The sequence below is a fragment of the Cebus imitator genome, unplaced genomic scaffold, assembly GCF_001604975.1.
Source record: "Cebus imitator isolate Cc_AM_T3 unplaced genomic scaffold, Cebus_imitator-1.0 Scaffold323, whole genome shotgun sequence".
Taxonomy (NCBI): domain Eukaryota; kingdom Metazoa; phylum Chordata; class Mammalia; order Primates; family Cebidae; genus Cebus; species Cebus imitator.
In genome coordinates, this window is record NW_016107638.1 from 2,361,012 (window position 1) to 2,371,821 (window position 10,810).

The 10,810-nt window shown below is 44.5% G+C and overlaps 1 pseudogene; it reads right to left on the bottom strand.

The window, feature by feature from the left end:
* Positions 1 to 3,100: 3,100 nt before the first annotated feature.
* LOC108286597 lies at positions 3,101 to 6,887 on the bottom strand (annotated as a pseudogene).
* Positions 6,888 to 10,810: the final 3,923 nt, after the last annotated feature.

Consider the following 10,810-nt stretch of genomic DNA (forward strand, 5'->3'; position numbering starts at 1 on the left):
CAACACCAGAGCTCTTTCTCTCTCTCTCTTTACTATGTGAGAACATAGAGAGGAAGCAGCTATCTACAGGCTGGGCAGAGAATCCTCATAGACACCCACACTCTGACACCTTGATCTTAGACTTCTAGCTTCCAGGAGTGGGAGAAAATAGATTTCCTGTTGTGTGAGCCACACAGTCAATGGTATCTTGATATGGTAGCCTGAATGTGCTCTTACAGGTGACAGGTGCACTCCCTCACTCCTCACTCTCTCTCTCTCTGTCATTACTTGTTCTAGAGGGATTCAGGAGCCACATCACCAAAGGGCTCCATGTAGAGGCCCAGGTGACAGAGGCCTGAGGCTCATTGACAGCCACATCAAAGAGCTTGGAAGCCAGCCCTCTCCACAACAAGCCTTGAGATGACTTTATCCCTAGCCAGCATCATGAGAGGCCCTGGGCCAGAGCAACCTGACCAAGCTGCTCCCAGGCTTCTTACCTACAGAACCTGTGAGATACTGAATGTTAGTTGTGCTCAGCTGCTATGTTTGTGGGTAATTTTGTTACACAGCAATAGATAACTGATGTATCCACACAAATTATTCCAAAGTTTAGCAGCCTGAAGCAACAACAAACACGTATTATGGCACACAGTTGCTGTAGCTCAAAAATTGGTACTGGCATTGCCAGCAGTCCAGCTGAGGGCTCCTCGTGGTTGCCATCAAGATGTCGGCCAGGGCTGCACTATTGATTCGACTGGGGCTCAGGAGCACCTTCTAAGGTGTGTCATTCCCAGGCTGCTGGAAGGAGGCCTGTGTTCCTGGCTGTGGGCGGAAGGTCTCAGCTACCCATCACATGGGTCTCTCCACTGGGCTGCTCCAGAGCCCTTTCGACATGGCAGCTGATTTCCCCCAGAGCAAGTGATGCGAGAGAGAGAGAGCGGAGAGAGAGAGAGTGGTATGGCCCTGGATGTCACACACTATTTATAATACCATATTGGTAACACAGGTCCACCTTATTCAGTGTTGGGGTTGGAGGGGGACTTCCCAATGGAGTGTACTCCAGAATCAGGGATCCCTGAGGAGCAGGTGGAAGACCCTATTGAGACAGGATTTCCCCTTGACCTTGACCCTCTTCCGGAGTGGTTCGTTTCACTCAGCCTGAAGTCTGTGGACAGCTAAGTGTTAACAGCTCAATCAAGGGTGAGGGTGACGGCCTGCACCTGCCCTTTTTGACACCTGAGTTTATGTTGGGTGTCCAGAAGAATCAAGTCACACGAACTGTTTGAAAGATGATGAATCCAGAAGACTTTATTGAGCAGTGGAAGCAGCTCTCGGTGGAAAGGCAGCTGGAAAGGAGATGGTGCAGGAAAAAGGTGATCTTTCCCTGAAGCCAGCCTTCTCTGGCCGGGCTCCCTGCCAAAGCGGCACCATCTGACGTTCTCCGGTGCTCCGTTGCTGTTTCTCTGCTCGCCACTCAGCCGCTTGTATCCCTGCCCATCAGCAGCTTGTGTTGCTCTCTTCCCTTTTTCTGCTAGCTGGTCTGGCTTGTAAGGTCACAGGACAGGGGGCAGGGTGAGCCAAAAAGGCAATCGTTTGGAATGGGATCAGCTGCTTTCACTTAGGGCCAAGGGTCCCGACTTGAGGGTGGAGTTTAGCCGGGAGCCCAGCCCTTCTGCATCAGGGTCAGCTGTTTTTACTCAGGGTGGAGGTTCCGGGTTGAGGGTGGAGTTTAGCCGGGAGCCCAGCCCTTCTGCATCACCAGCGCAACATCAGTAACATGGTTCCAGGGCTGCGGTTGGGTATGAGGACTGGGGGTTGCAGTAATGAGGTTTAGGGATGAACAAGGAATATTTGAGTCTTATCAGCTAACTACTGTTAACTACTTGGTGCTTTCCTTTCTGCGCTTTTCCTATAAATTTATATGGAACCTACATAAAGAAGAGGGAATTAACATAAATGATAATATACTGAATATGTCTGTTGGTGATTTTTTTTGAGGTAGAGTCTTGCTCTGTCACCAAGGCTGGAGTACAGTGGCAGGATCTTGGCTCACTGTAACCTTGACCTCCCAAGCTCAGGTGATCCTCCCACCTCAGCCTCCTGAGTAGGGGGGGTTACAGGCACATGCCACCATGCCTGGGAAACTTTTGTATTTTTGTAGAGACAATGTCTCCGTATACTGCCCAGGCTGGTCTCGAACTTCTAGGCTCATGCTATCTGCCTGCCTCAGCCTTCCAAAGTACTGGGATTACAGGTGTGCGCCATGGTGCCTGGCCACTGTTAGAGACTTTATACAGCAGTATGTCACAGAATTCTATGTCAGCACATACAGGTCTTCTTTATGCTATTTTTTTTATTATGGCAGGGAGGTGTTTAACATTGACTTTTAAAATATACATATACAGGTGTTTAATATTGTCTTATAAAATATTGTCCTTTATAAACAGTGTAGATACATTCGAATAATACTGAATGTTTAGAAAAATCTATGGACTGTCATGTATGAAAGGATAAGTAGAGACTTGGAAATGCTTTTCTTCTTGGACAAGAAAACTGATCAAACCTAAATCTGGACAAACTAGAAACAGAAAGTTTGGGTGCTAGCAATACAATCTAAGGACACGTCTATGTCAGAAGCATCAGAGGATTGCAGTGCCTGCAAATGCACGTTCCTACACACCAAGGCACACAGTAAGAGAGTAAAGCCATGCTTTCCAGGGCGTTTAGCACTATCTAATGTACTTGTTCTTCTAAATATTGCAAGATAGGATGAGATTTCTTTTTTTTATTTATTTATAAAGAAAAGAGGTTTAATTGGCTTACAGTTTTGCAAGCTTCACAGGAAGCATAGTGCTGGCATCTGCTCAGCTTCTGGGGAGGCCTCAAGAAGTTTACAAAGGATGAGATTTCTAAAGACAAGGGAATATGGGACCAAGGCAAAGACAATCAGCACATACACAGTGAGTCGCTCCATAATCGTATTGTAGAATACTGTCAGAGAGTAGCCCTGAATCACAGACCTGCTGCCGTGACATGCAATTACAGGACAGAGGTGCCAGGAGAAGTGCTCACTGTGATCAACGAAAGCCTTTGTGAGAAGACTACTTCAAGGTGCTCTCCATCAAAGGATCACACCCCTGATCTTGTATTCCTTATCGGTCCAAGGTTCACATGAAATGGCCAGGTGGGGAATTTTTCTTTCCACAGACATCAGCATCTTCTGAGTTTCTTCATCAAAGGCAGATTTGTGCAGTCTTAAATCTTCGGAAGTAGGGAAGATTGTTAAGTTTCCTTTCTACAGTGACACTAAGCATCTGCAGGCACAGCCCAGGTGGCTCAAAGCCTCACACAGCACCACAACCGCATCAGAGTCCGAGGTAATCCAGTCGAGGTTCAGGCTCCTCAGTGTTCTGCAGGCAATGAGTGCCGCAGGGAGGTCTTCACAGCAGGCACAGGTGATGGGCCATGTTTGCAGCCCAAGACACTCTAATTAATAGCTAGGATGCTTCAAAGCTTCACATAACTGTTTGACACCAGCATCTCCTATTTCATCATGTCCAAATTTCAGAGTCTTTTGTTTGTTTGTTTTTGAGATGGAGTCCTGCCCTGTTGCCTAGTCTGGAGTACAGTGGTGCAATCTCAGCTCACTGCAACCTCCACCTCCCATGGTCAAGCACCTCTTCTGCCTCAGTCTCCTGAGTAGCTGGGACTACAGGTGCATGCCACCATGCCCAGCTAGTTTTTGTATTTTTAATAGAGGCAGGCTTTCACCATATTAACCAGGCTGGTCTTGAACTCCTGACCTCGTGATCTGCCCACCTCAGCCTCCCAAAGTGCTGGGATTACAGGCGTGAGACACCACGCCTGGCTGGTCTTCAGTTTTTTATTGCAACTAAGAACAGCAGAAATGTCCTTATCGGAAACAGACGTAAGGAAACAACCCATCAACCACAACTCCTGTGTGTTGCAGTCTGAGTACTTCAGCGCTTCACACAGAGACGCCACTCCATTATCTTCCAGGAAATTTGACCCCAGATCAAGGAGGGACAGGGATTTACTGCACGAAAGGGCTTGGGAAATGTAGTCACAGGAGACACAGGTGAGACAGTGGTACATCCACATCAGCATCTCTAGGGCAGTTTGGGCGCTTCAGGGCTTCACGCTGCAGCAACAGCATTCCTTCATCCCTCACGAGGCTTTCTACCAAGGAGAGAGGTTTCGGCTTCCTGTTGCAGGCCAGGACAGAGGCGATATCTTTACAAGCTCCATCAGAGATGTCACATGTTCTGGAAAGTGGTAGCCTGGGTGACGCCTCCCTGGCGATTCTTTGCAAAGCGCTGGCTCAGCCTGTTTGTAAACTCCAAAAACTCACATTTACTTTTATGTCTAACTTTGGAAATGATTCAGAATTATTTAAGGTGGTTCTTCATGACCCTCTTCTGAAAGTCTGTCTTGCATATTGAGTGCTTTGACATCTCACACAGGTGCCTGACATCGGTATGGGAGAGGCTACACAGGCTCACACTTTCAGAGGAGGGTCATGAAGAACCGCCTTAAATAATTCTGAATCATTTCCAAAGTTAGACATAAAAGTAAATGTGAGTTTTTGGAGTTTACAAACAGGCTGAGCCAGCGCTTTGCAAAGAATCGCCAGGGAGGCGTCACCCAGGCTACCATTTTCCATGTCTAACATCTGGAAGTTCTTGTTGGTACTGAACATTAAGCAAAGCTCCCACCAGTAGACGAGCTTCTCATTGTGATCTGAGATGCATCCTGACTCATCTGGAAAAATATTCTCTATATACATGCAAAGTGTAGTTAAATTTTGACAATGCTTCAGGCAGAATGAAGATACTACCAAATGTTCTATGTTACCAACATAAATGAGAACTTCTTCAAAGGAATTCATCACTTGTGTTACAAATTCTTTTTCCTGAGTTGCAAATAAACCACTGGATAATTCTTGAAAAGCTATGGCTTCCCTATCAGCTCCACACTGACTTAAACTGTTAAGGCATTGGGTTATTTCCTGCTTGAGGTCTTTTGACTATGGAAAACCAAAGAGTGTCTTCAGCATGCTGGCGATTTATTCTGTTGAAATTCTAAACACGAATATCCCCACCTGGGTCAAGTGGATCTGAGGGTGAGCCACACTTGCTCTTACAAGCTGGGTTATGCTTCCAATGGCCGGGTTAGGATTGTCTTTGGGTCGTTGGAGCAAGTAAAACATGGCAGCACAAAACTCCTGGATACACACGTGGATGAAGGTAAAAAAGTCACGTCTCCTTAGAGAAGTTTCATACCCACCCACATTAAGCCCTCAGGCTTGGATAACTCATTCCTCGGGAGATCCCCATGGCAAAATACAAATGTATGTGTCCACGTTCCCTCTGCAGCCAAATCATACAAGCTTTTAAGTCGGGCTCTGTTCAACTTAGGTGGAAAACTCTGACTTCCTGCTTTGAATGCATTTGTTTAAAATGATGCATGTGAAAAGGTGGTGTTTTGGGAGTTTATTTCAAGGTCTTCTCCCCTCTCTAGCCACCATTTCATACAAATACAGACCAACTAGCATATAAAGGGATTATGGCACAAGATAAACAGCAGTCTAATATCTCTTACAAAATTGAGAACTTTCAAGGCTTTATTCTTCTCGCCAAAGAAGTAGGAGAAATACACCTTCCTTTCAGGTTCAGTGAATCCTAGGAACTATATGAGTTTTGGATGCTGTAACATAAATTTTTTCTTTTTTTTTTTTTTTTTGCATATCCACTTTTCCTAATGCGATGAGCACAGAGGATTCTGGAAGTATCTTTTTTTGCAACAAACTGCTCTGGGTAATTTGTGTTGGCCGCGGCTGCCTCCAGCCATCTCACAAGTCAAGCTTAAGTTCCAAGTCAAACTTCAGGTGCTCAATGCCATCTATGATGAACAGAATTCGCTCTGGCTGGAAAAAAAATGGCTTCGATCTTCTCTGGAGACTCAGGCCAGTCTTTAGAGAGGAGATCTGGCAAGCTGGTCTCTGTGACACTGTTTGTTTCATAGACATTGAGGAAAAAAACAAATGTGTATCTATCCTTCCATAAGTTTCCCTCTGCTTGGTCCAACATCACTTTTTTAAATTTTTGACATGGAGTCTTTCTCTGTCACCCAGGCTGGAGTGCAGTGGCATGATCTCAGCTCACTGCAACCTCCCCTTCCCAGGTTCAAGTTTTATCAAGATTATCCTGCCTCAGCCTCCCAAGTAATTGGAATTACAGGCATGTACCACCATGCCCGGCTAATTTTAGTATTTTTAGTAGAGACTGAGGTTCCATCATGTTGGCCAGGCTGGTCTTGAACTCTTGACCTCAGGTGATCCACCTGCCTCAGCCTCCCAAAGTGCTGGGATTACAGATGTGAGCCACCGCACCCAGTTCATCACTTTTCTTAAAAGGGTTGTTTTTCCAATTCCATCAAGGCCTTCCAGGACCACAGTGAGTAGTCTAGCCTCAGCAGTGTATGCCTTATTCAATACTTCATACTCGTTTCTCATGGTTTCTCTGTAGAAATACCCAGGGACACGAAGACAAGTTTCCTTTTCCCATACGAGTTGAAATTTTTCTTTCCTATGCTTTCTATATGGGTTTAGCCTAGTTCTCATCTCTTCATGAGCCTTCTTCCAGAAATCTTTCCTATCGATGTGTAGAAACAGGTTCGGCGTCACCTCCCATGCCTGTTTTCCTGGATAATGTGTGTCCAGCAGCTCTGCTTCATCTTCTTTGAAAGCCTTCTTCAGCTCAGTCCAGGTGGTTGGCCTGAGTTCAAATTTCAAATGTTTTTGTTTGAGGAGCTCCTTAAATTCAAAAATTCTTCCTTTCTGAGGTCCTTTAGATACAATAACAACAACAAAAAAAGGACTCCACCATATTGTCCCTGATTGTGAGTTCAGATGTCTCCAGAAGAAAAAGAAAAATCCTCAAAAATCAAGATTAAATGATGCCCAATCCAGCTCCTGGTCCTTTCGGCTGGTACTTATCCTACTTTATACGATTTTAAGTGGCACACGGCACATCGCAGGATGTGTAGAGACTGTTTTATTTGACCATTCACTTATCAGTGTACTTTTCAGTTAATTCAAGTCTTCCACTGTTAAAAATAATGACAGACAATCTCAAAAGGTTATGGACCATATGACTCCATTTCTATGATACCCTACACAACATATAGTGATGGAGAACAAATCACAAGGGCCAGAGGTAAAGGGTGGGGAAAGGAGGATGTGACTACAAAGGGTTAATGTGAGGAAATTGAGGTAACTGGTTGGTGCCAGTTACCCCAATCTATACCTGTGTAAATTTCATGGAACTATGCAGATACAAAATGTCCATTTCGATAAGTGGTAATTTTTTTAAGTAACTTGATTTTTTAAAGTACTCACCTGTGTACAATGCTGCTGTGACATCCATGCAATGCCTGACATGCGGGGGTCAACCTAGGGCAGCCTATAAGAAGAGGGACACTGAGTCGCAGGTCACCACATCTTTGATTTTAATATTTTCTGCCAAATTTCCCTTCAAAGTAGCTAAACAAATGGGCTTTTTTTAAAATTTGTAAAATGTATTGTATATATTTGAGGTTTACAACATGATGTTATGGGGTATCTATAGATAGTAAAAATGATCACTGCAAAAGAAATAAAACAAAAAAGAAAAATAAACAAAATAAAACAATTACTACAGTGAAGCAGACTGACATATTCGTCATCTCACACGATTACTTTTTTGTGACAAGAGCAGCTAAAATATTTGTATTTAACAAAACCCCTTTACACTTCGTTAACTTCATCCTCATGACGCACCTGAGGCCTCTGGACCTGTTTGTTCTGCCTGTCTGCTCATTTGTACCCTTTGGCCTACACTGCAGCCTTAGTCACAATAACCAAGACACAGAAGCAACATGAATGCCCATCATCAGATGCATGGATAAAGACGATGTGGGTCTATGGAGAGAGAGAATGGAATAGTATTCAGGCTGTAAACAAGAGGAGATCCTGCCATCTGCCACAACATGAATGAGCCTGGTGGACATCATGCTAAGTGAGATCCAGACACAGAAAGACAAATCCTGCAAAATCTCACTTATATATGCAATGTTTTTTAAAGAGCTCAAATGTGCAGACATAAAGAATGAAGCAGCCATTACCACTGGTGGAGGACTGGGGAAACGAGGAGATGCGGACAGGGGTACGAGGCAGACATGTAGCATGGGCGTTCCTCAAAGGCAACATGGCCTTAGGGATCATTCCTGCGACGGACTCTATGGAAGACTTCCACAGAGAAGTAAAAATCTGTATATCAAAAATCCTAAATATCCCAAATCTATTTTCCAAACTGCTGTCCTTTCTTTTTACTGGGGTAGAGTCACAACACAGGTTCAGAATGAAAAATAAAGCAGAAAAAGAGGAAATTAGAGGAGTTGAAAACTCAAGTACCTACAGGGCCCAGCAGGTAACATTAAAAAACGATTATTATTATAATTATAGCAAACACTGACAGAGCTCTTTCAAGATGTCAGCCACTGGCTGATACGGTTTGCCTCTGTGTCCCCACCCAAATCTCATCTCGAATTGTAAGCCCCACCTGTCAAGGGAGGGACCTGATGGGAGGTGATTGAATCATGGGGGCAGTTTCCCCCATGATGTTTTCATGATAGTGAGTTCTCACAAGATCTGATGGTTTAAAAGTGTGTGGCTTCCTTCTCCTGCCACCATGTAGACTGCCTTCCTTCTCCTTCACCTTCTGCGGTGATTGTAAGTTTTCTGAGGCCTCCCCAGCCATGCAGAACTGTGAGCCCATTCAACCTCTTTTCTTTATAAATTAACTGGTTGCAGGTAGTATTCTTTATAGCAACGTGAGGACAGACTAATACACTGGCCAAAGGACCTTCCACATCACGATGTATTTGGTCCTCACCACACACTACTAAAATAGGTTAGCTTCATATCCCCATATTACAGATGAGGAAACTGAGGCACGAAGAGGTTGAGCAACATACCTGATATTACATCTAGAAATGGCAGAGATGGAACTCAATACCAGGCAGTCTGGCTTCAGAAGGTACAACCATAGTGGGTGAAATCAGCCAGGAGTTAGAATCCTGACATTCCATATTGCATTTTCAACAACTCAACAGACAACCGGAGGGAGGATGGGGGAGTTGAGGGCAGTTGTGGCAGGCAAGAGCGCCACACGTGGCTGCCCTTGGAAAACACACCCTCAGCATCAACGGCTATTTCATCTTTTTTTTGGAAAGAGCTCAAAATTGGGATTTCTTTATACAGTGTCTCAATTTTAAAATATGGACTCAGCTTACTTGTTATAACTGTAGATCATCTTATGACCTCTGACTTAGAACTAGATAATGTTGTGTTGACACAAATTGCCAGCCCTCTGTGATTCATTTAGACCCAGCTTGAGGAGCCCGCCCAAGGATACCCTCTCTTTCTTTTAGTGCATCACAAAACTAAATAACACACTAAATCTTAGTGACTTACAATGAAAAGTTTGCTTATTGTTATGGTTTATCGATTGTAATTTATTATGATGGTTGAGTAATTACTGTAACTATTGCTCATGAGCCTGCGGTTCTGCTGATCTAAGTCGTGTTCGGTTGGTTGTGACTGGACTCACTCGTATATCTGCGGTCAGCTGCCTGGTCTAGAATGGCACACAAGACCCTGGTTCTACTGCATGCTGTTAACAAAAGCAAGTCAAATGACCAGGCTGTGCTTTCCGCTCAGGCATGAGGAAATAGACAAGCATCCTAAGCATGGAGCCCGGAGCTGAGAAGGCCACAAAATCACCCACTTCCTTGCCACTGCACTCATTTTGTGGCCTTACCCCTTCCTCTGCCCGGCCTCCGCAACTAGGACTTTGTTGATTGCTTTAAGGAAAGCCGATGGGTAGAAAGGAACAACTAAACTTTCAGAAGTGCCATTAAGTCAAATTATTCATTGACATCTGATAAATTCAAACTATTCAGGTTTAATTTTATTGTTTGCTCCTATTCCCATTGAAATAATTATCAAAGGAAGCGGAAATTAGAAGTCGAGCCCTATCAGGAATTAATGCTATGGATTGCATACCTCAATGGTAATAGGAAGAAGTGTATAAATCGCCTTAGTGAGGTGGAAGTTCAGCACTGTATGAAGACCAGCACCCTCCGAGAAGGCTTTTCCCACCTTCGTCCTAGAAAGTGTGGAGTGGTGTGAATCTAACATGTTAATATATGCATAACAGTTAATATACAGAAAAATATATTAGAACAAAGGGACAAGGTAAGTGGAAACCATGACTCTCATCATTCCTCAGTCCCACCGTGTTTTGCTAAGAACCTACTTAGTGCACGATGTAATAAATGTGTGTTATCGGGTTTAATAAATGCTCACTGAGTTGAGAGCAGCCGGTCACTCACTTTTATTTGCTGCTCTCCCTCACTCTCTCTCTCTGTCTCTCTCTCTCTCTCTGTCTCTCTCTCTCTCTCTCTGTCTCTCTTGCTGTCTTTCTTCGACACAGTCAGGCTCTGTCACCCAGGCTGGAGTGCAGTGGTGCCCAGCTCACTGCAACCTCTGCCTCTGGAGTTCAGGCAAGTCTCGTGCCTTAGCCCCTTGAGTAGCGCCCTCTCCACACACACAGTCTTTCGATTCTGTATAAAACGACACCCCAGAGATGTCCACATCGTAATCCCTGGAGCCTGTGGAGGTGTTACTGACACAGCCAACAGGATTCATAGGGGTGATGTATTAGTCTATGCTTGCACTTCTATAAAGAAATAACAGACTGGGTAATTC